At 35.8% G+C, this 26,313-nt stretch overlaps 1 pseudogene; it reads right to left on the reverse strand.

Moving 5' to 3' along the window:
* Positions 1-8,338: 8,338 nt before the first annotated feature.
* Positions 8,339-17,618, reverse strand: LOC122728719 (annotated as a pseudogene).
* Positions 17,619-26,313: the final 8,695 nt, after the last annotated feature.

Below are 26,313 nucleotides of genomic sequence, written 5' to 3' on the forward strand. Positions count from 1 at the left end.
TTTATTGTAGCTCTATAATACAGATTTTTGATGGTTCAATTGGTATGTCACTGAATAAGTAAATTTAGGTAGAATTGTCATTTTTATTTTATTGGCTTGGTCTACCCTTAAACAATTTATATTTTTCAAATTGTTTAGTTCTAACTTTGTGTGAAAAGTCCTTTGTAATTGTGTTCATATAGTTCCTGGATTTGTTTTGGCACATAGACTCACAATTATTTTATACTGTCTACAGTTATTTTAAATTGAATTTATGATTTGTTAATTTTTGTTGTTAATATATGGAAATACTGAGATTTGTGAAGGTTTATTTTATATCTTACAACTTTACTAAAGTTGTTAATTATCTCAGTTTTCAGTTAAATTTTCAAAAGCATGATTTGAAGCCAGTTCTTTTTGACTCCAAGTCAAACAACAATACAATTTTGCTTTTAGGTTCACTATGTCTCCCAAATAGAGTTTTAAGTTGAAACTAACAGCAAAGATGCTTTGCCATGATTATTTTGTCCATACTGTCTGCAATAAGCCAGGATTTAGTGACCCTTGGAGCCAGAATGTGGGAGGTATACATGTTGAAGGTATTTACCCTTCAATAGCTTAGAGGTATAGTTCCCTACTAAGATTTCAGAGCTAAGAAAACATTTGAAGAGGTGAGCAGGTGATTGCATCATTCCCGGAGGGGTAGTTAAGGGTCCTGGATAGTAAAAAGAGGTTAATATACTGGTGGTTTAGTGCAGAGCTTCTTAACCTTTTCCCACTTGTGACTTCTTTTTGCTCAAGAAATTTTTATGTGACCCTGGGCATATAGGTATATAAAATAGGTATACAGAACATTTTACTGTTGCTAAATTTTTCATGACCCCACATTCAGTTACATGACCCCATGACCTACAGTTTAAGAAGCTAGGAAAGACCTGACACTCCCAGACACTGCTCTTAGAGCAGTATAGGCCTCCACCAGTCCAGGACGACCATGGATCAGTGCCTTGAAGTGCCACAGGCCACAGTGTGGCTGTGCAGTCTGATATGGGATCCGCAGCTCCTGAGTGACTTATAACTGGTAACTGCCACATCCTGTGTTGTATCTACCCCATGACGAACAGCTGGAGTGTCCTCTCCAGGGCACTGGCCTGGGCAGATCAATATGGAAAACAAGCTGTTGCCCAAGCAGCAGGCTTTCCCTCTTCGCGACATTGGTGGATCCAAAGGAAAGGCAGAGCCAATACAGTTTGGCACCAGTGCCACCACAGGACTTGCTAGAGGGATGTGATGTCCAACATCCAGCTGCCTAAGGGACTCCGACTCCTGATTTTTCCTTGGGGTTAACTCCGGAAGCCTTTCCCATATGTGGGTATAGCTGCAAGGCAGCGGAGGTTTAAAATCAGGGTTCCTTCCCCTAGGCAGCTTGCCTGCCAAGGATAATGAGCCCCACATACCCAAGGTGCCAATAACTCACCTTTGCCCCTTCTCCTGTTAGTGGAAACAGTTCAGCCAGGAGAAGGCCAGGAGTTGGGCTTCAGGTTGTCAGAAGCTATTTGAGACGCATGCTATTGGAGCATTTTATAGAGAGTGGGAGCTTATCCCTACACCCACCCCAGCATGACAAACCTTTGGAACCATAGAGCAGTGACCAGCAGGAAATATTGCTAGAGACGGTCTGTTTTCATGTTTGTATCTTCATGGGGGTTTCATATTTGCTATAGTTGAAGGTTAATGGCCTAGAGTATTCACATGCGACATGAGGAAGATGACTACTGGGATGACAGCTAGTCCAGCCCTGAATATCTGAGTTAGACCAGTAAAAATTAATTCTAATTCTAGTATGGGGATGTGTTCTGGGGAAGGGTATTCTCCATTTTTTTTAACATAATCACTGATACATTTATAGCAGTTTAATTGAACAAAGACAATACTAGGAACTGTTTAATTGTTAAATTTCTTAAGATTTATTGACTTTTCTATATAGTACAAAGGATCTGTGATTTCATCTGCATGGGGAAAATCCCAGGGTGGGAACTTCTTTTGTCATTCATAATTTAATTATCTGTGACTAAGTAGACAAATGCTAGGGAGTAGTGAAGTGCATAGAGATTAAATTACTTGCCCAAGGTCACATACCTAATAAATGTTTGAGGTGGGACTAGAATTTGGTGATCCTAACCTCAACACTCTATTCACCATGCCATGCTATCTTTTATTTGATATATACACACATACAAAACCATACGCATACAGACCTGTATACCTTTATATCCACATACTCAGATGTATATGTATGTATGTGTGCATCTATATCGAACTTTAAAGTTTGCAAAACACAACATAAATGTATATGTGTACATCTGTAAATGTATGTATGTATATTGGGGCTTCACAACAATCCTATGAAATAAAGTATGAAGATGTTATACCCATTTTTCTCATGAGAAAACTAGGTTCAGAGAGGTAAAATAACTTGTTCTTAGTTATATGACTGATAAGTATAAAGGGTAGAATTTAAACCCAAGTATTCTTCATTGCAAGATTAATACTTGACTCACTATGCTCTCACCTTGACACATGCTGAAAAATAAGACATTGTTTCATGTGGGAGTATTTTTGTTGTTGAGTCATTTCACTTGTGTCTAACTCTCTATGACCCTTTTTTGGGACTTTCTTAGCAAGCATACTGGAGTGGCTTGCCATTTCCTTCCCATGATCATTTTACAGATGAGAAAACTGAGGCAAATAGGGTTAAGTGACTTACCCAATGTCACATACCTAATAAGTGCCTAAGGCCACATTTGAACTCAGATCCTCCTGACTCTAGGGCTGGTACTCCATCCACTGTCCCACTTAGATATCTTATGTGGGGGAATATATGAATGCATTTTTTAAATGTTATAGGGCTGCAAATCAACAGACCAAGGAGATTCAATTAAGGACTGTTTCCCACACAAACAGAATTGCTTCTTACACTTATTATTTATTGTTGTTTTTCTCCCAGAAAGATGTAATGAAATCTTCCCTAAAGGGAATATTCAAACATTTCATTAGCAAAGCATATTTTTTATAAAATTATTATGTTGCTTGCATAATGTATGGTGTTGAAGTGGAACCTAATGATAATAAAGTAAAATTCCTCAAAGCAAGAAAGAGTTAGACTTAATGAGATTAACTTAGATTAATTTAACTGGCTAAAAGAAAAATTAAGATGTTAGTGATTACCTGCAATAGATGATTAAGCTCATAGTAGCTGAACAGTAAATTTGGTCCTACTACCTCTTGATCAGAACATACTAAGTATAGGTTTAAAGAAAAAGATGTAGGAATTGATTTATCTCTTTTGACTTTATAAATGAATAGTACATGGTGTAAATACTTCAAATACTAAATATTTTACTTTAGCTGATTAGTAACACTAACATTTATTAATTTTGGAAATATTTCAGTCTGACTTTTTTCTCTTCCTAATAACAAAATGTTAAGTACTATTTAATTTTAAATTCTTATTCATAACTATATGGAAGATATGTATGGGTTAAAAATTAAAACATTTCTTCCATTCCTAGAGGTGTTATAAAAGAATATAACATGAATAACATGGAAATGAGAGCAGGGAAGATAGTGTTTTAAAATCAGTATTTAGCCTTAACTGAAACTAGAATTTCTTCTTTTATGGGGAAGGAAAGGAGCTTATAATTTTGAACACTGGACTCAGATAAATACTGCATATGATGATTTTAGAATTAGTATGATAAAATGGCTGGGGTGATAATCTTGTATTCAGGAAGCCCTGGGTTCAAATGTCACAACTGACAGTTTTTCGTGGGATTAATATAAAGCCAGAGAGACAGATATTCTGGGTAATTAATTTATTAATTAGACTAGCTGATAGTCAATAAATTGATGGTCAGTGGTCTCTCTTGTTAACCAAAGACAAAATCATGGGGAACTCTTAATACTTAATCCCTTTGGAAATGGGGGTATCCCTGACAGATGAAAAATTAACCCTTATTGGTGAACAATTAATGAAAAGGTAAAAGTATTAATGAGGAGGTAGGCTAACAGTCTTTAGCTCCTCCTGCTAAGAAAGTGGCTTGATCATGAGACTCAGCTACCTGCAGCATTCTGGACATTGCAGAATGAAAGGTATAGACTTGAAGCTTTGGGCTGGAATTCACCTAGATTAGATTTTATTTACACTATAAACAAAAGTAAGGCCTCTCACTTAGGTGGGGTCCCACCCTAGATCAGGAGCATTAGGCCAATTTCATCATTCAGCCTTATCCTTCAGAGATTGACTGAATGACTTAGAGGAGCTGGTGATAGAAAGGAAAAACCTTAATCTTAATTTAATTATTGGTTATTAATATAATAGAAAAATAATCACTTCTCTCAGCCATGTGATGTTGGTGAGATTTGCTTCATGAATCTCCTTAAGCTTTATCAACAAAAATTATAGATTATAATCTAAATTGGGGGAGGGAGTTCCCACAGACAAAGTTCCTCACAATGACCAAATAGCAGCTTCTTTGAATATTTGTATAATTTTTACAAATGATACTATCATATTGGTGGATGTAAGTTAGAAAAGTGAAAGATTATGGGTAGTATATAATTCCTAATTTATAATGGGAGAGAAAAATTAGAAATCCCAATTCCAGGCTTAGTATACAGTCTCCTTGCAAAACAATGCATGACCATAGGATGCTTCTATAGACCGAGAAAACCATAAAATATCCAGTTAAATTGTAGGGTTGAAGAATGAGGCTCTCTGATTAACTGGGGTAATTGAAGAATCAAGTGGCATACATAGCTAACAGATCATTTGAGAGAGGCAAATTCTTTTAAAATTCTCTTTTTGTTAAATATTTCCCAATTATGTGCATTTTTTTTTAGCATTTTCCAAAAAATAAAATTGAGTTCTAAATTTTCTTCTTCCCTCTTCACTGCTTCCATCTTGAGGTGAGGAAATTGATATTGATTATACATGTGAAGTCATATAAAACACACTTTCATGCTAGCCATATTGCAAAAGGAAACAAACAAAATAAAAATAAAGTTTTTTTTTTGTTTTTTAAAAGTATGCTTCAATCTCTATTCAGAGTTTGTCAGTACTCTCTTTGGAGGTGGATAGAATGTTTTTTTTTTTTTCATCATGTTTCCTTTGGAATTATCTTGAACAAAATAGCTAAATTTCACTGTTGATCATCCTTACATTATTGTAGTTAATGTGTAAAATGTTCTCCTGGTTCTTCTCTCTTCACTGAGGTTAAATTAATATAGCGCTTCCAAGGTTTTTCTGAAATCATTCTGCTCAACATTTCTTATAGCACAGTAGTATTCCATCATAAGCATATACCACAACTTCTTCATACATTCCCCAGTTGATGGGAATCCAATCATTTCTGATACTTTGCCATCACAAAAGAGCTATAGGGTGGGCCAAAAGTCACAAAGGGGTTTTAGTAATTAATAACTCCTTTAATTTGTTTTTAATTTGCAATGTCATTGTATCACATACAGTATACATAGGAAATGAATTTACATCATGAATGAAAAATGAAATCTTGTAAATGGTGAAAAATGAGGAAAAATAATTTTCAAAAAGCTACTAGAATATCATGACATGTGGCCCACCTGTTTTTGTATAAATAGATCCTTTTCTCTTTTCTTTGATCCCTGTAAGATATAGACCTATTAGTGGTATTGCTGGGTCAAAAGGTATACGAAGTTTTATAGCCCTTTGGGCATAGTTCCAAATTGTTCTCAAGAATAGTTAGTTTAGTTCACAATTCTGCCAAAAGTGAATTAATATCCCAGTTTTTCCACCTCTCTTCTAGTCTTTGTCATTTTATTTTATTTTGTCATTTTAGCAAAATAAAAGCTGAGTGGTTATCTCAGAATTTTTAAAATTTGCATTTCTCTAATCAGTAGAGATTTAAAATATTTTTTCATAAGACTATTTATTTCTTTGATTTCTTCTTCTGAAAACTGCCTGTTCATATACTTTGACCATTTAGTAATTAGCAAATGACTCTTATTTTTATAAATTTAGCTTAGTTCCCTGTACATTGGAAAGTCAGGCCTTTATCAGAAAAGCTTGCTGTAAAAAAAAAAAAAAAGTCCCCCCCCTGCCCAGTTTCCTATTTTCTTCCTAATTTTTTTGCAGCATTAGTTTGGTTTGTGAAAAAAAAACTTTTTAGTTTCATATAATCAGAATTATCTATTTGACTTCCCATGGGCAGCTAGGTGGAGAAGTGGAACTGGAGTCAAGAGGACTTGAGTTAAAATCTCACCTGAGAAACTTAGTAGATGTGTGATCTTGGGCAAGTCACCTAACCCCAACTGCCTTAACATCTGGTGCCATTTCCAGTCATCTTGATATATATGACTCTACAGGAGAGAGTGAGGTTGGTAACCTTGCACAACCCTTCCTCACTTAAATCCAATTCACTGCCAGTTATGACATCACCTTGAAGTCATGGTCCTCTTTGAGAGGAAAGGACAAACATTTGACTTCCCATCTTTGAGAGGGGCCAATTCTTCTACAAGCTGAAGAGGAGACATCCAAAGGCTGGTTAGGAATCCTAAAAGTTAGTCTTGTAGGAAGGGGGACAGTCATCTCCTCATTCTAATGAGTCTACAGATTTATCTTGGATATGGAGATAAAGAGCAGAGTTTTCTTTGTAGCACTGAAATCACAAAGAGGGAGACAGAAAAACAGATATGGAGAGATGTGTATAGGGAAATTTACAATCAATTATTAACTTTCATGGGATTAATGTTCCTAGAAAAAGGCTTGAAAGTCAAAAATATGAAAGTTGAAACACTGAACCTTTGGGAAATAGTTTACATTCTTGTAACCACCAAAAACTATAATCTTTTGGTGGAGATTGCTAAAAATACACTTTTCTTCATTATTAAGAAAACACTAATACTGATATGAACTTTTTTCCTAACACAATAACTATGGAATAATCTATAAAATGCAGTAGACAGAATAAAACTGGAAACATGAAAAATTTTGTCTTATTAATAATTTACTAGAATTCTGTGATCTTTTATGCTGATATCTCAATAAAATTGATTTCAGATAATCTTCACTTTTCATAATGCATGAAATCTAGAGTACCATAAACATTGTACAGTAAATAAAATGCTTACAACTAAAACATGGAAGACTGATACTGGTATTCTTGTAAAATGACTCCAAGACTGGTGAGGCCTCAACATCACCTCCAAATACCCTGTTCTTCATGGCTGGTAGATGGCATTGGAGATTGTGAAGTACACACCAGCTTGAAATAAATGGTCAGCAATGTTTGCTTTGTGTGGAGTTTAGAGATCCTTAGGAGGCTTGGAATATGGGAACATAACAGAAGTGAGTTGGTGTTTAACCATTAGGTTGCAATCGATGAAATTGGAAGCCTTATATCTCTATCGAACTGGTCACTTAGGCCAAGCCACCCTTCAAGCTTGGAAACTATGAATGGCACAATCATTTTGCCCACTATATTCTGCATAGTCATTTATGTTCATAGTTACCCATGAAAATGAGATTACTAATAGAATCACAGGAATGCTTGAAGTCCCAAAAGTTTAACATTCAAAAGTTGATGATTGACTCTTGTTTCCAATAGCAGCAGAATTGTAGACACATTGAATTGGAAATGACAATGATTTTGATGAGGCTGACATTTCCTCTGCTTTGCCCTCTACTTGTTTTTAAAATTATTATTATTTTTCCAATTAGTAAGACTTTATTTCTCTCCCTACCCCATGAGGGAAAAAAAAAAAAGCTTTGTAACAAATGTTCATTGTTAAGAAAAATGACTTTTCATATTGGATATGTCTAAAATGTCTGTCTCATTCTGCCTGTTGAGTTTATCACATCTCTGTCAGGAGGTGGTAAAATGGGTAGCATTCTTCATAATCTGAAATATAAAATAATTGTTGGTCACTGCTTTGATCAGAATTCTTGTCTTTCATTGTTATTTATATTTTCAGTATCTTCTTTGTAAAAATTATTCTCTCGTTTCTGCTCACTTCATTCTGAATCGGTTCACTCTAACCAAAATTCTCTGAAACCATCTCTTTCATTATTTCTTACAGTACAATGATATTCCATTGTATTTGTATAGTATAAATTTGTTCAGACAATCTCAAATGTCCAAGATGCAATATGTACTATCTTCTTAGTATATAATCTTTTTCATTTATTTCTCTTCCCCTCCTGACCCTTTTAATCCCTCTTGTTTTGTTGTTTCAGTCTTTTTTTCTCACCCTGCCCACCCAATCAACCTGATCTTCTCTTCAGTTCTACCAGGTTCTCCTGGGGCAGAATCCTTTTTCTCTACATTTCTGAGTTGGTGGCTCCATTATAGATCACCAAGGGATCTATTCCTCTTAATCAAACATTTATCTTCCAATGATCCATACTGGCATAGCCCATGTCCTCTGGCTCCCCCTGCATTACCACAATGCATTCTGCACTCAGTAGGAGGGGTGAAGTACATGATGCCCTCACTACTTCCAATGCCAAATGGGTCATGCACTGTACACATCTTACTCCCCAGTAGAGGTGGTTGGTAGGCAAAAAAGCAACTTTTCAAGAAGACATCTTTGGGAAATGGCAAGGAACTGAACACAGGGAAAAGCTGACATAGACATGTTTGTTCTATTAAGAGGTTTGCTCCATGGGAAACACAAAGGGAAATTCTGATGAGGAAAACAACTCTACAACTGGGCTAATATTTCCCCTGAGATACCTGATGTTAACTCTGGATCCTAGCATTGACATTCTTGAATGTCAGATACTGTCCAGTTTTGATCAGCAGAACTTGAAGTTTCTTAAATTTTAGGGTAATTGTGACCAGGCTGGCACTACCTGGAGACCTATAATCAATGCCCAGTCAATGTATTTAAAACAGATGGTGGAATTGTGTTGGTTGAAATATGTTTTCCATCAGTCATCATTGTCTAGGTATCCATCACCACTTGGTGGCTCATTATAATTACATAGAGGAACAAATTCCTTATTTTCAAACATGTACTTATTGGCAAAGAGAAGGGACAAGAACCTGATAACATAGATCAGAGAGTGCCAGGTATGAGCCCCAGAGAGCACTGCTTCAGGTGGTAAAGGGCTATAGGGCTGAATCAAAAAGTAGGCAGTAAGCAGGGTTAACTCCAGGGTGATCAGTACCTTGCAAATTACCATGAGTAGAGGATGTTGGGCTGGTCACTTCTAAGGTTCATTCTTCTCTAGAAGTTGTTTGATAAACTTTTCAATTGCCTTCTATGACAATCCACATTGATGTCCTGTTTGCCTCACTAAAGCCATGATCTCTGAAAATTTCTAATAGATGCTGAACTCATTGGCATTAAGATCAATGTCTTCCAATATAAAATCCTAACAGAGTCCTATTTCCCTCCACATCCTAGAGGCTGTCTCCTGCCTCAGGGGATGATGGGAGGCTAAGAGATCATTCAAAACAGTTGCCTGGGAGATATGCCTTCTTAGTTAGCCTTTCACCCACCATTTGCTAAGTGGCTTCTATGTGCTGAGCAATGGATATAAAAAGAAAAATAAACAAGCAAGATGCTCTCAGTGAGCTGTTTTATTTCTAAGTTATTATCCTTTTAATCTATACTTCCTATCTCTGCTCTTTGCCCTGCCAAGTGTGATATTATGCATGTGTGTATACATACATAAACACGCATACACACATACAAACATATATACATACACACATATATATGGTGTATTTTAAAATATTGCTACTACTATACCTTATAAATTAATTGATTGATATTTATATTTTAATTGCTATTATACCAGTTTTGGAAGTAAGCATTAATTATTAATTAACATTGGATATCAATAAAGTATTGACCATGTGTTTCCCTTCTCCTGATCTCAGGCCTTCAGACCTTCATTGTCCTAAGAGGAAGAGTGTACACCAAGTGAAAATTAGGTCAGAGAGAATGGCAAGAGAATGGAAGGAGCTAGACCCTGGTGTGGACAAGGGTTTTATTCTTATACATTGACTTAAGCTAATTGGTTAGCATCACTCAGTTCCATTGATGGACATGACTTGAGGGTCATCTAAATTAAAATGAACTCTACAGATGACATCTGAGAAGAGAATGAAAAGATCCTAGCTGAAGGGCCAAGTCCAGTAGGGTTCCTCACTGAGGTAGACAAAGGAGTCTATCTCCATTTCCTTTGTTCCCTTGGACTCATGCCAGGCAAGAGCTGAACTTTCTGGAGTGGGGTAGAGAAAGGACTGAAACTCATTTCTGGGTGTCACCTAGAAATCCATTACTAATAATTATTTTCTCATATATTGTATATATGTATGTATGTGTATATGTATGTATATATATGTATGTATACAACCCTTCTTTGTTTCAAATAAAAGTGATACTTACATGATACCCACTTTTTCCATCTCTTCCTCCATATTTATACATTCTTCTTATAATGTTTCCTAATTATGAGAAATAGTAAGTTCTTTAACTTTTCTCATTTTACCATCACACTTATTTCCCTTTTTCAAAGTCTCAAAACAGAACTGGTTCACCTTGAGAACTAATTTTTTTCTTATTTGATTTCCTTAAGACCCCTTGAAGACATTCACCTTGAGGACTATTGTTTTTTTTCTTATTTAACTTCTTCAATACCCCTTTAAGACATTACGATTCTGGTATAATGTCAACACTGTATTTATCATATAACTCCTTCCTTTGTTCAAATAAGTTTGGCTTTCTAGATTTCTCTGGATTCTTGTGTTTGTATTCCATTGTTCCTATTCAGCTCTGGTCTTTTCATCATAACTACTTGAAAGGCCTCTATTCTATTAAAGATCATTTTTCTCCTTGGTGAAGAATTATAATCATCTTTAACTAGCAAGTTATTATTGGTTGTTAGCATTTCTCTTTTGCAGTATTGTATTCCAGTGTTTCCTCTCATTTTAAAAAGCTGCCAGGTCTTATGTGATACTGATTATAGTCCTTTAGTACTAGAACTACCTCTTTCTGGATGCTTGCTGAATGTTTTCTTTGAATTTTGTTTCTTTTTTCTTTTTCTTTTTTTTTCCTTAGGAGTTCTGGTTTGTGACTATCAAATTCCTTGGATTTTTTTTTTTTTTGTGGTTTCTTTCAGAAAGTAATTATTGAGTACTTTCTTAATTTCTTCATTTTTTCATCTGGTTCTAATTGATCTTACCTGTTTTCATTTGTGATGTGTTGAATTATAGCATCCAGGTTTTAAAAAAAATATTTTCAGGAAGTCCAATGATTCTTAAATTACATTTCTTTGACTTGATTTACAATTAAAATATTTTTGATATCAGATATCTTGCTTTTTATTTTATGGAAAGATCTTAATTTTTATCTAATATTTCTTGTTTTTCTCTAGGTTTCTGGGTTTTTTTTCCCCTATTCAAGTTTTCAAGGATTTCATTTCTAGGGTAATATTTATCACTATCTCTTCTATACTATTTTTCTTTCCAATTCTTTCCTTAAATGATTTTCACTCATTTTTTATCCCGTTTCATTTCTTCTAGCTATTCATGTAATCATTGTTAATTTTATTCCTTAAGCCTCTGCTTGCATTGGTTATTGTGTGGTGTGTGTGCGTGTGCGTGTGTGTGCATGTGTGTGTGTGTGTGTGTGTGTGTGTAATTTGCTAATTTATTTCACTTACTTATCTTTCTACCTTCTTGAAATGATGGCATGAGGTAGGGGGTGTGGGGGTCAAATTTAATATATGGAGAGTTAATTGGGTGACTTCCTGAAACATTGGGGTCCTGGAAATAATGAGGGACCTCTAGGTTCAAAGCTCCCTCCCCCCCGAACTGCCTTTTTAGATATTTCTCCCGGGCCAGTAAGAAACGAGCCCTACAGCTTCTTTTTCACAAAAGGATCAGATTTTATTACTTGGGAATTAATCAAACAACAAAGGTGAAATTAATAAAAATCAAAGAGGGCAGCTAGATGGCACAGTGGATAAAGCACTGGCCCTGGATTCAGGAGTACCTGAGTTCCAATCCGACCTCAGACACTTGACACTTACTAGCTGTGTGACCTTGGGCAAGTCACTTAACCCCCATTGCCCCACAAAATAAAAAAAAAATTTTTTAAAATCAAAGATAAAGAAATAGGGGAAAAGAAATACAGATTAATTCTCCTAGCTCTAACCTAAATCTATACAATCCCTGGCTCATTTCCAAGTAAGCTAATTCAAAGGAATGCAGGGCTTTTGTGTTCACTCACCATACCTGGGACATCTGGTAGTTTCTCATGCCACCAGAAAGGGCAGAGGAGGGAGAAGAGAAGCATGAGTGTTCTGGAAGCCACTCAGACTCCCCTCAGTGAGCATTCAGTCTTCCTCCCCCAAAAGGGGAGGTACTTCAAAAACTGCCTATGGAGAGGTTTCTCTTTCTGACCTCAGTAGCATACTTAACTTTAGGGTGGGCCAGGTGTGGCCCCTCCCAAATGGGTCAGCTAAACTCCAATAATTTTTACTATAGGGGCATGTTACACTTTTGGTGGAGTGCTTTGCCTTTCTTGATCTCACTTTGGTGATTGTGCTGATTTATACTGTCCCCACTCTAGGATTTTTTGATCACCGTGCAGCATTCTCAGGGAAATCCTATGTTCTCTCTGTCTCATGACACTAGGCCTTGCAAGTCATAGGTGTCCTGCTCCTTGTATTTTTGGTCACTTTACCACAGAGTTCCCTTTACTTGTTGCTGCTGACATTTGGCTGATGTTTTCTATGGTATGGAAGTACTTACTTCATTTTCTCAATAGTTTTCTATATGATTATTTGGCTTAGTAAGAATGCCAGGGTTTTGCTGGTGTAAATGGAAGTGGTTGAGCAGTCTGTCTCCTAGTCAGGTAGATAGCTTTGCTAATATTTTACCTAAAACTTTTGCAGGATTGTACCTCAGTGATATTGACCTAGTTTTATTTATCCATTTGACTTTCTCTGGTTTAGGTATAAAGAACCTACTTCCATGATAGAAGGAAGTTGATAGAAACCTTCTGATTCTTATATTTGCAGATAGTTTGTATAATATTAGAATTAATCATTCTTTAAATGTTTGATAGAATTTGCTTGTAAATCCATTTGGCCCCAGGTTTTCTTTTGTCTTTTTCCTATGAGAATTCATTTGTTTTTTGTTCGATTTCTCTGCCCCAACCCCAGCAGATTTGACTATTTAAATTCTTTATTTCTTGTTCTGTTTATCTGGGAATGGTCTATTTTTTATCAGTATTCATTGACTTATTGAAGGAACTTCGCTGAAAACTAAGTCTCCCTGAAATGTGTCTGGAACTGGCTTCAACCCAACTCAATTTGATGATTTTATCACACTTCTGGTTGTTGTTTTTTTTGTTTGTTTTTTTGCTGGGCAATGAGGGTTAAGTGACTTGCCCAGGGTCACACAGCCAGTGAGTGTCAAGTGTCTGAGGTCGAATTTGAACTCAGGTCTTCCTGAATCCAGCGCCTGTGCTCTATCCACTGCACCACCTAGCTGCCCCCAGGTTGTTTTGGTTTTTTTAATTTGTTTTTGTTCTTTTATTTTCTTCATAAATTCTACTTTAATCCATTTCTTTGAAAATGTCTTCCCTCAACATAAAATACCCAATTGATCATGACTTTTGTGTATTTTATAACCATATACTAATTGTCTAGGGTTGAAATGGGGGTATTAGTGGAAGATGTCAATAGATAGTGAAGTAATACACAAAATTCATAGAGGTCAGAGATCTAAACTCTGTCTTCTTGAAGCTTTCTTTAACTTGGGACTTGATGAACAATGTATATATTAGAATATTTTATGGTGATGATTTTATTAAAAATTACTATTTATAAGTATTAAGAAGTACTAGTCATTCATTTAGTCAGAAGCATTTGTTTTGCCCTTACAAATTTCTGAGCACTGTTCTAAGCACTGGAGATTCAAAGAAGAAAAAAATTATGGTCTACCTAGTAGCTCACTTTCTAATGGAGGTGATGACATATAAGTAACAATGCCAAATACAGAATATATGTATATACAAGTATATAATATATAGAAATAGATATGTATATACATAAATACCCACATTTATATGTATCTATCTATAATCTATTTGTCTAATCTCTATCATATAATCATCTTTCTAATCTATCTACCTATCATCTATCTATCTATCTATCTATCTATCTATCTATCTATCTATCTATCTATCTATCATCTATCTATCTATCTATCTATCTATCTATCTATCTATCTATCTATCTATCTATCTATCTATCTAATCTATCTATCTAATCTATCTAATCTATCTATCTACCTATGTACCTATATACCTACCTCCCTACCTCCCCTTCTAGCTGGAATAGATAGAAAGTAATCTCAGAGGAAAGACACTGATTACGACCCACCCCAAGATTATCCAAGGGGAGGAAAAAGGTGTGGTCTGGGAGGAAATCACCCTCTCCTTTCCCTGGGCAGTGGTAGCAGTCAGTGAGTCAACAAAAGCTGATTAAGTGTCAATACTGTACTGAGTGCTGGGGATACAAAGCAAGATTAAAATAGCCACTTCTCTCAAGAAGCTTACAGTCTAAAGGAACAAGTATATAGGTAAAAACTTTGCCTCAACAGCTATACTTCCTTGTTTCATGCAGATGATTGTTATTAGCAAAGCATTTATGTTTGGAATTTTTGCATTGTTTAGTTAATGTTGATCATTGTAAGTCTTGCCCAGGGTCTACAACTAAAAGCTTCACAAATGATTTATATACTAAAAATACTTCTAAGAACTTATAGCTGACCTATTGTTCAGTGAAATTGCCTAGCCAAGGAGAACTTGACATTGGCTTAGACATTTTCATAGTGGTTAAAAGGAGATTCCACTCATTATTTCTTTTCTATGTGAATTTCAGGAAAATTCAGTTCAGAAAAATGGAAGGGGGCTATTAATTTGGTAGAGACTCCAAGGAGTTCACTTCAAGTCATTGCTCAGCAGAATCACAAGCCACCTGCAGATAAAAATTCATCAAAGAAACTCAGTTCTGGAAGACAAAGATGGAGAAGACACTCACAAGAAGAAACCCCAGTCCTCAACTTAAAGGACACTCAGGTGTGTACTCTTATCCACACAGTAAACAAACTAGGACTTATGGCATTTTGTATCCCCTTTGTTGTTCTTGTTGAGTTGTGTCCAGCTCTTTGTGACACCATTTGGGATTTTCTACTGGAGTGGTTTGCCATTCTCTTCTTCAGCACATTTGACAAATTAGGAAACAGAGGCAAACAGGGGTAAGTGACTTGCCCATGGTGACATAGCGAGTAAGTGTCTGAGTGTGGATTTGAACTTAGGTCTTCCTTACTTTAGGTCCAGTACTCTATATACTGTGCCTCTTATTTTCCTTGAAAGATTTTCCATAGCTGCCAAATTTACTAAAATCAGGGGTAAAAACAAAAATTAAAAAACAAACACAAACCTTTTTTTATAGCTAGACTTTTGGGAAAACCCATCAGTATTTTCATCTTATTCCTGTATGTCCCCATATGTAATATTAATATGCTTTCTCTCATTTCCAAATTTTCATTCCTCACTTGAGAATCAGCATGATCTAATGAAGAGTCTTTTAATCTTCTTTGTCCAGGCACCAAGAGTTGAAGTATTCATCAAGCTCTACCATAAGTCACCAGCCCAATAAAAGCTTAGAAAAATGAATACCAGAAATAATTTCAGTTGACTTAATGTTCTCTTATTTCCTGGACAGAGGCATTTGCAGTCAGGTTTATTTTTTTTTATTGGTGTCATTGTCCTTTTGGGAACATATCTATTTTCAGAAATGATAAATCACAAGGTTACTGCTATATATTTTCTTGCCAGAATATGGAAACAAACAAACAAAAAAATAACAAAAACATCCAAAGCACAAGATCCAATAAAACCTTAATGCAGGCAAAGGAGTATGCACTGTTCTCTTACCCTTTCTATTTAATTATTTGTTAAGTTATCAATTCACATTTGTTCACATAATTGGTAATTTAGAAATTTATTTTCCCAACTAGGAGGCTAGTCCTAAGATAAATAAAAAGTGCTCAAAAAGAAGTAAGGATCATTGTTATTATTTTTTGTTGTTCAGTGGGACTTTAGGAATCACCTAACCTACTCTAATCATTTTTAGTAGGTGCAACCGATGCCCAAAGTGGTTTTGGTATGTCCAAGTCCACATCTGGTTAGCTGAGTTGTATAGAAAAGAGAAAAAAATACCTTCAGAGGAGAAGACAAATTATAAGAAGAGTGGAAGAAAGACACTATGATTTTCATCAACTAATCTGTACAAAGGTCTTTCACTCTCTCCCCTTTAATTACATCTCAAGTCCTTGAGGTACTATAAACCTAGCAGACTCAGGATTCAATTTTTGTATTTATCAGTAACACAACAGAAAATAGAAAGCAAAAAATGGACAAAGGGATAGAAATCTGACCTTGGAGTCAGAAAGACCTAGGTTTAGGTCACTGAACCAAGTCACTTAACATTTCCGTGCCTCAGGTAATTCTCTAAACCAATACATTTCAAAGAAAAGAGAGATGTTCCTCACTGAGAGCTCATTACAAGAACAAAATCCCAAGTCTGATAAAAAAAAAAATCATTAAACCTTAGGACAGGGGTTCCTGGGAATGCCAAATTTTTCTCAAAAATACAAAGCATAGCCCTGTTCCTGCAAGCAAAGTGAAAGAAACAAAGCCTTTATCTTTCTTACGTCCCTTCTCCCTTTATCTGGCTGAAAGTCTTCTTCTAGGTCTGGTCATTGGAATTAGTTCCTTTTCCTTTTCCTTGGTTATTCTAGAATTCAGTTCTTTCCTGTTTAAGGAAACACAATTCTCTCTTTAATCTTTGCCCATGTTCAATCATGGGGTCATGATAGATCTAGAAGGAACCTCAGGGAACATCATCCTTATTTTGTAGCTGAGGAAACTAAGGCCCAGCAAGATTATGTGGTTTATTATTTATCAAAAAGTAGTAATCAAAAAAGACAGGATTTGAACCCAGGTCTTCTGATTCCACAGCCAGTATTTTTCCACTATGCCTTGGAATCCCACACATAATGTATTCAAAATTCCATAGTGAGAGAATATTTTTTTAACTGGAACCATCCAAATCACATTAGAAAACATTACACATCTCAGAATGACTTGGCAATCTTCATATTAAGCATGGTACTATCACAGTTGGGTAGATAATTATAAAAGCTAGCATTAAGTACTTCAATAAATTTATAATCTCATAGATATAAGGTCCTTTCTCCACTAGTGTTGAGTATAATCCATTGTGAGATTTAAAATTGGATACAAGAGCACTAAACTCCCCTTTAACCTTTCCCTTATTTATCTCCCAGATCACTAAGTTAAAGAAGTCTCTGGTCTCTAGTTAGAGCTTTTATTGTTTGGAAATTACAAGGTGATGTTGATTAAAGAGATAGGAAAGTAGAAATACAAACAAGTAGTCTTAAATCTAAGCTTAGTCTATATTCCATATAAAACTCACCAAAAACCCGTATAGGGCTCACCAAAAACCCAAGGCCACCTCTGATAGCTGAGAGCCACATCAAGCACATGCCGTTACAGCGAACTGGGACGAGTAGAACCTCAGTCAGTGTCTGTGTGTGCAGCCCCAGTCAGCGGATGAGGAGAGTGGACAAGAGACCTCACTTCCATTCTCTCCTTGCTTTTTAAGCTCAAACCCTGAAAGTGGAGTGCCTAACAGATGGAGGTGGAGTGCAGGGCTGTTCATCACGGCCTCCCCGAAAGGGTGGTCCTTCAGAAACTGGCGTACTTTTTACCACACCATACGTACACACACACACACACACACACACACACACACACACACACACACATATATATATATAAAATTTTATATTTTGTTATGCTTAATCTACTCAACATGCTGTAAGTCCTTCCTCTAGGTTCCTTGACATTGTGGGGATATTTATGTAGCAAATGGACTATCCATATGTAATTTACTTATTTATCTGCCTATCTATCTATCTATTTATTTATTTATTTTGTGCTGGGCAATAAGGGTTAAATCACTTGCCCAGGGTCACACAGCTAGTAAGAGTCCAGTGTCTGAGGTCAGATTTGAACTCAGGTGAACTCAGGTCCTCCTGAATCCAGGGCCAGTGCTCTATCCACTGTGCCACCTAGCTGCCCCTGTCCATATGTTATTATACCTTCTTTTCTATTCATACATATTTTTATTGGTATTTTTTGTGTGTAACTTTTTTATTATAATTAATTATTGGTAATATATTGCAAATCCCTCCCATCAATTATATTTCCTTTGCTTTTTGAGTAACTCATAATTTTGATTCCTTAAAAATTGTAAAATGGGGCAGTGGATAGAGCACCAGCCCTGGAGTCAGGAGGACCTGAGTTCAAATCCAGCCTCAGACACTTGACATTTATTAGCAGTGTGATCCTGGGCAAGTCATTTAACTCCAATTGCCTCACCAAAACAACAAAAACAAAAAACCGAAAGAAAGAAAAGAAAAATTGTAAAAATTCCTTATTTTAGCCATATACTTTCTGAGGAAGACTATTGATTGCTAAAAAGAAAAAACAAAAACAAATACAAGCTAGATTTATATACAGGGTAAAGCTTGGGGGTAATTGAGCATAGTTTCCCAAATACAATCTAGCCTGCTTTTTTTCCTCATCTCAGATAATTGTTGTTCTTTATCATCTTCCATATAGATAGATAGGCACATAAACATATGTATACTGATAAATCAGCTATTCAGCCAACTATATACTAGTCAGGGAAATAAGCATTCTTTATCCACTTTTGTATTCCTGTATGGATAGTTGGACTGATCTTGTATTTATATAATACTTTATGCACTACACAGCACTTCATGTAGTTTATCTAATTGAACCTTCACTATAACCCTCCTAGGTACATGCTACAGATGTAATAATGTTTGGTTTATAGATGATTCTGGGACTTACAGAGATAGAGTAAGTTGCTTAAGATCACAAGCCTATCACTTTGCAAATGTAGGATTCAAACTAGATTCTTTCTTGGTTCTGATTTCAAGGACAACCAATTCTGTCGATTACCCTACACTTCCTCTCGAATTATTTCCACTACACCACCCCCCTGCCCCCAATTCCTTTCAATGGAAAGTAAAATTGTTGATTTAGAAGATCAAGTAATTCACCTTCCTAATTTAGCAGATGAGTAAATAGAGACCTAGGGAGGTGAAATAATTTACTCAAGGTCATGCAAGTAGCAAGTAGCAAAGCTGGAATTTGAATGGACATCTTTTAAGTACAAAGCTTTCCAGGAACATATACCAGCTGTTCTCAGTGATCATTTCAGGGCTCCTGGATCTTGGTAAAGTAAGTTGTGTATCATTTTGAAGGAGCATCTTTCTCTTCTCCTTGTGGACTGGGAGATGTTCATTTATCCTAATCCAAATGCTTAGGACAATGTCAGGCACCCTGTACATGCTCAATCCACACCTGACATTTGACTGGCAGTCTTGATAGACTCCAAATTTCCCAGATGGTGATCACATGGTACAGATTAGTTGGAGAGACAGCACAGAAAGCAAAAGAGGTGAAAGAAAATTGTGCTCCCTTCTGATGCAGAGCATTTTGGTTCTCCTCTGAACTTTTGTAAATCAATTGTGGCTATTTCTATTCTACTACTGTCAGCTGTAGAATAAAATAGGATCCCACACTTGTCCCCGGAATTAATGCTAAACACTCTCAATTTGCTTGTTTTTTTTTTTTTTTTAAGTTAGCAGTAGATTTTCTCTTCATTGGCAGGACTGCTACATTCACTACTTCCTACCCTTGAAATATTTTAAAATATTACAAAGAATGCTAACAGCTTAAACTTTAATATTCGATGGAAGAGTTAAATGCATTATTCAGTGAAAGAGACCTGCACATTATAATTAGAAAAGTCATAAATCTGCATGTGAATAGTGATAATTCAAAATGGTTTCCAAGAGAGGTGATGAATTTGGTAACAATGATTAATTAGAGAAAATATCATCAGTACTTTACATGTGTTCTTTACATTTTGCATTACAAATGAACAATTTGAAATATCATTAGAGCTAAACACCTATTTTCAGGTTAACTTATGGGAGATTTACCAGAAGAATTTTTTTTTCATGATCAATGCATTTAAGATGCAGAAATTTATGAGGGGAAAAAAGCTTTGAATATTTCTTCCTTTTTGGAAACAAAAATACTGTGTCTGTAAAAATAAAACATCATTAAGAATAGCACTAGGAAGCCATTAGCTATTTTTGAGAATGGACTAAGACTCTTTGAACCTTAGCAAATTGTATAGGGAATTGGGTATTTGATTGGTTAGTTTTGCCTGGAGCTTGCTTAAATGTCCATGTGCCCATTTTGTTACTTATAGATATGATGACATATAATTTGGAGAAGCATTAGAAGTTAGAAAGAACACTGAATTTATAGTCAGGAACTGGGTTCTTTGTGAACATGCATAAAGTTCATCTTCTCATAGTCTCATATTCTTTATCTCCTCATGGATATATCCTCCCATATACATTTCCCTATGTTCTTTCACTTCTGTGGCACTAATTTCTCTTAGTTCTTATATCTTTCTTACTTTGTCTTTGTATTCTCTAATGGATGACTGAAATATCATTCTAATCCATCCCCTTTTTTTGAGTTTCTTCCTCTCCCATATATTCTTCACACAGCTGCCAAATTGGTATTTTACAACAATGGTCTGACTGTGTCATCACCCTACTCAAAAATCTTCAGTGGCTCCCAATTTCACTTGAAATAAAATACAAACTCATTTGGGCCTTCAAAATCTTCTGCTTTCTTATTCCTTCCTATTTTCTCAGTATTATTTCATATTACTAATATCACCACACTCCAGTCAAATTGACATGGAAGCTCTTTCCTGCATACAGTATGCCATTCCCCACCTCTATGCCTCCTCAAAAGTAGTCTTCTTCCTCTGAAATGCATTTCTTTCTCATCTATGCTTCATATAGTCCCTAACTTCCATTAAAGAACTTCCCAGGTTCCAATCCCTTACAGAATGCCTTTTCTGATTCCCCAGTTATTACCATCTTTCACTCTTGAAATTGTTATGTAGAGTCTATTTTATAGAAACCCCTTCTATAGATGTAGATCAGCCACTTTTCTGTAATGCACAGTATTAGAAATGTATTTGTACCACTGATGGTTCCAGAGCCAATATGTGTAGGTTTCACTTATACAAAATGTAGGGTTTTTTCTTTAGTATATAAATATTTGTGTGTTATCGCTTCCATTATATTGTGAGTTCTTCAAGTACAGGGACTCTCATTCACCTTTCTTTATATCTTTAACATTTAATGCTATGCCTAACACATAGTAGTCACTTAATAAGTGTTTACTGACTGATGAGTAATGAGATTTGTGGGTGCAATAGGCAGGCAAACTCAAGAATCAGGCATAAGGATGCTTTCCTTTGTGACTTTTATGTGGTCCATGTGTGCATTGTAAAGAGTGTACCTCTTGGGGCAGCTAGGTGGTGCAGTGGATAAAGCACGGGCCCTGGATTCAGGAGTACCTGAGTTCAAATCCGGTCTCAGACACTTGACACTTACTAGCTCTATGACCCTGGGCAAGTCACTTAACCCCCATTGCCCCCCAAAAAAAAAAAAAAAAAAAAAAAAAAAAAAAAGAGCGTACCTCTTTCATACTTTGAATGGTGGGTACAAGAAAGTATAAAGGAGCATTTACTCTTCTCTATTTCTTTAGGGTATGGAAATTCTTTAGTCCACTTGATGGAATTGTATCCTGGTTATTGGCTGGTTGAAGGATCAACTATGCACCTGGTGGCCTTTCGCTTTTTTTGGGGTGGTGGTTATACATGTATGATTATGCAAAACATTACCGTGTTAGTCATTTTATACAATAAAACTTGAATAAAAGAAAAAAATGGAAGAAAGTGAAAAATAATATGCTTCAGTCTGTTCCATCAATATCAGTTATTTCTTTGTGGATAGTATGTTTTGATAGTCCTTTGGCATTCTCTTGTATCATTGCATTGTTGAGAATTTTCAAGTCATTCACAGGTCTTCATAAAATAATATTGCCATCTCTGTGCAGAATGGTCTTTTGGTTCTAATCACTTCACCATACATCAGTTCATGCATGTCTTTCCAGGCCTTTCTGATATCATCCTGCTTATCATTTCTTATAGCACAATAGTATTCCCTCACCATCATATACCAAAGTTTTTTGACCATTCCCCAATTGATGGTCATTCCTTTGAATTCCAATTCTTAGCCTCCACAAAAAGAGCTGCTATAAATATTTTTGTACAAATAGGACTTTTTCTCTTTTTGGGGATGTCTTTGGGATGTAAACCTAGCAGTGGTAGTGATGAATCAAAGGGTATGAACAGTTCTTTTACCCTTTGGGTATAGTTTCAAATTGCTCTTGGTGGCCTTTCAAAAGAAAGAACAACACAATCACTACAAGTAGGAGAAATGCAAATTAAAACAGTTTAGAGGTTTTATCTCATACCATAAAAATTGGCAAAGATGAAAAAATGGCAATGGTCAATGTTGGATTGATAATCAGAAGATAGGCACATTGATGCCTTGTTGGTGAAACAGTGAATTGGTACAACCACTTTGGAAAGCTACTCAAAATCATGCAAATAAAATTAACTAAAATGTTTATACCCTGACCCAGGGATATCATTACAAGGCTTATACTGCAAGGAAATCTGTGATAAGAAGGATGTCCTATATACATCAACCCTAACTATATTTTAACAACACTTTTTGGTAATAGTAAAGAATTATCCATTCATTGAGGAATAACTAAACAGTTTGTGGTACATGAATGTAATGGAATATCACTGTAATGTAAGAAAATGATGATTGTGATGACCAAAGAGATCTACATAAACTAATGCAGAATAAAATAAAGCAGAGCCAAGGAAACAATAAATACAGTGTCTACAGCAACCACACACACACAATTGAAAGTGAATTTTACAAAATTATAAACGAGCGTAGTTTGAAAAAAGACATAGGATAGAACACTCCTCTGGGCAAAATTGTTGGTGCTAGAACAAACTGAAACCATAACCAGAGCTTAGGAACCACTGGAGGTTTATTGAGTTTACCAGCAAGGTATCCCCACCCATGGGGTCAGAGGCTCCCTGAAAGAACAAAAGGTTAAGGCTTATATATGTTTTAATTAGGCAGGAGGTAAATTGGGTTTTGGCATCTCTTGATTGGACAGGGCCTGTTACTGGGGGCTTGGTGATAAAATTGGGGATAGCAAAGGCAATTGTTTAAGTTACCAGTTTCTCATAATCCTGCCCTCATAGATGGGAGTGTGCTGGATACTAGCTGTTTCAGCAATTAGAAAGGTCACAAGCAAAGGTAGGAGCTGCAATAAAAACAGGGTGAGAAACAAAATAGAGAAACTACAGACAAAATGGAGTTGCTTCAAATTTCTTGGCAACTTACAATCCCAAGCCATCCCTGCACAGAGGTAGGAAGTGCAAAACATTTTCACAGTGCACCTATTTCTGGTCTTTTTCAATGTATTAATCACTTGTGCTGAGGTTTTCTTCCCCCCCCCCTTTTTATTGGTTCAAAAATACTAAGTGTTATAAAATTTGTCTCTCTGGGAAGGAGAAAGAAGAGAAGCACTGTGGGAAACTATGATTATACAGAAAACAAACATAAAAACAATTTTAAGAAAGAGCAATATCCAAGAAGAGAGTCAGTTATGGATGAAGAGCCCATCTCATTAGGAGGAATTGATCTTCTCTTTTCCCCTTAAGTTTCTTCTAGAGTACAATAGAGGGGACTTATCTTGCCTCCTGCCTCAGTGTTGCCCAATAGGAGACACCCAATAGGCCTATCCCCAGGATAAAAGAAAACTCCTCTCTGACTTTTAAAGGCCTTCACAACCTTGCCCCATCCTAAGTCTCCAGTTTTGTTTCATATTCCCCATCCTGTGTTCTATGATCGAGCTAAACTAGCCTCCTTTCTGCAACTCAAGAAGACACAGACACACACACTCATGGATCAGCTCTTTGGGAAGGGACAGATTAGGATTAGAGAGACTAATTAGGAATTCTACAAGAGAGGAATTCCATGACACTGAGCATGTGAATTAGTGTGGATGTGTTGTGAGTGGACAAAAGTGAATATTACGATGCTCTAGCTTTTTAGATATATTTTCTTTTTAATTTCTTCCCCCCCCCCCCCATAACCATCTTCTAAAGTTTTGTTTGTTTGGTGATTTATTAAATTGAGGGTCTATTATGGATTGAAGCAATACTAAGTTCTTTAAAAAAAAAGCCCTATTATAAGGTATTTCTGGTATATTTAAGTTGAAATAACATGAAATCTTTCTGTGCCTTTGTTTTAGAGCAAGGTTATCTTGGGATCCATTAACTGAAAATATTTTGATAACCACATTTCAATACATTTGGTTTCTTCTGTTTTCTTATGTATTTTAGTTTATGCCTTTAAAAACATTACTTTGAGAAAGGATTCATAGAATACACCATACTAGCAAGGGGTTCATGACAGAAAAGATATTTGAGAATAACCTTTCAGTTGGATGCTTCATTGAGTCTAATAGTAAGAATTTGTCTTACATTCAGTTTCAAGTGTCAAGGAAGCCTGTGTTGATCTGAGTCAAGTCACTTTAAACCTCCATGTCTCAGGTTTTCCTACCCATAGTAGTTGAACCCATGGGAAAATAATAGTGTGCTTTACCCCGTTAATTACACTGAATAATTTATTGCAACACTTTGACTTGTGGATAGAATTGTGGAATTCATGTCTTTAATTTAAATAACATTGGATATAACATCTTTAATATTTTTGCTGGCTAAATTATGAACAAATTTGATGAATCAGAATCTTACAGTCTCCATTCCTGTGTTATTTCTAGTGTCTTGGTGTCAGTTTCTTTTTCTGTAAAATGAGAGAACTAGACTCGATGATCCTTGAGAATGCTTTTAGGTCTGACTTTGCATATTTCCAAATGAATGACTTGCCACAACTTCCTTCTCAGGGGAAGAAACACTACAACGTGATCATGATACCTGTTTCATTGGAAGTATAAGACTTCTCAAAACTCATTAAACTAAAACATTCCCAATTTTTAATGACTAAGAATAGAACTTAATTGTTTCTTCATAAATTAATTTATCATGTAAATGTGCTAGCTAAGGGCTTTCAAAAAACTGTAGAGCCCTTCCTACCCCCATCCAGCCTCTCTCTGCCCCCCACTCTTTCCCTGTAGGTACTAATCCCAAAGACATTTGATTCCACAAAGCATTCCTGTCTTCAAAAGGCAGATAAGCCAATGAACATTAGCTGTTTAAAGAAACATACCAAACAGTCATGAATTGGGCTCCACAAAGATATATTGAGCAGCACTGCCCTTTAGGGGTTATTGAAAGTGGAACCAAGCTACTAAAAATGGAAATTTATTCCTCAACATATTGCTATTTAAACTGGGAATATTCCGATGTCTCTGCAGCCTTTCTGGATAATTTTATCAGTTTATGGTCATAATACTTCAAGGCCAAGTAATAATATGTTTTTCTTAAGAGGGAGAAGGAGGGGGCCCATCTTTTCTATTGAAGAATGAGGCAAATTTCATACACTTATTACTCCTGTTCATTTCAGTTCCTTTTGACTTAATCTAATTAAAATCCTATCTTATCCTTTAGGAAAGCAGAAAAGCAGTATGATACAGCCATGGAATTATAGAGGTTAACAGTAAAGTCATTGGACAAGCAGTTTGGAGAGGGACTTTAAAAAAATGACACACATTTGGATGGTGTTTTCTGGTATAAATTTGTTCTCCTGTGAATTATATGGCTAACTGGCTGTTTGATAAAATAAAGCAGAGGCTACAAGGTAGAGTTTCTCTTCCAAGCAACATATTCATCACATTGTTAAAAGAAGACTTTCATATATTTGAAGAGAATTCATTGTGCTGAGTCTGGTTGTTTTTTTCTTTACCCCCAGGATGGAAATTATTTTGTAAGAAAGAAATCCATGATCTAATCTATGATTTTGGTAAAAATAACCAGGGAAATTTATCCTAATTTTAAAGCCTTTTTCAAGGCAATACATTTCCTTATTGGAAGCAATAATTTCCTTTCCCAATTGCCTAAGTCTAAATCTCTGTTTCAGGATCTAGGTAATTTTGATAAATAGAAGATATCTTGTACTATGTAGAAAACATAAAATCATGTGGTGGTTT

The sequence above is a fragment of the Dromiciops gliroides genome, chromosome 5 (genome assembly GCF_019393635.1).
Source record: "Dromiciops gliroides isolate mDroGli1 chromosome 5, mDroGli1.pri, whole genome shotgun sequence".
In the NCBI taxonomy this organism is placed as follows: domain Eukaryota; kingdom Metazoa; phylum Chordata; class Mammalia; order Microbiotheria; family Microbiotheriidae; genus Dromiciops; species Dromiciops gliroides.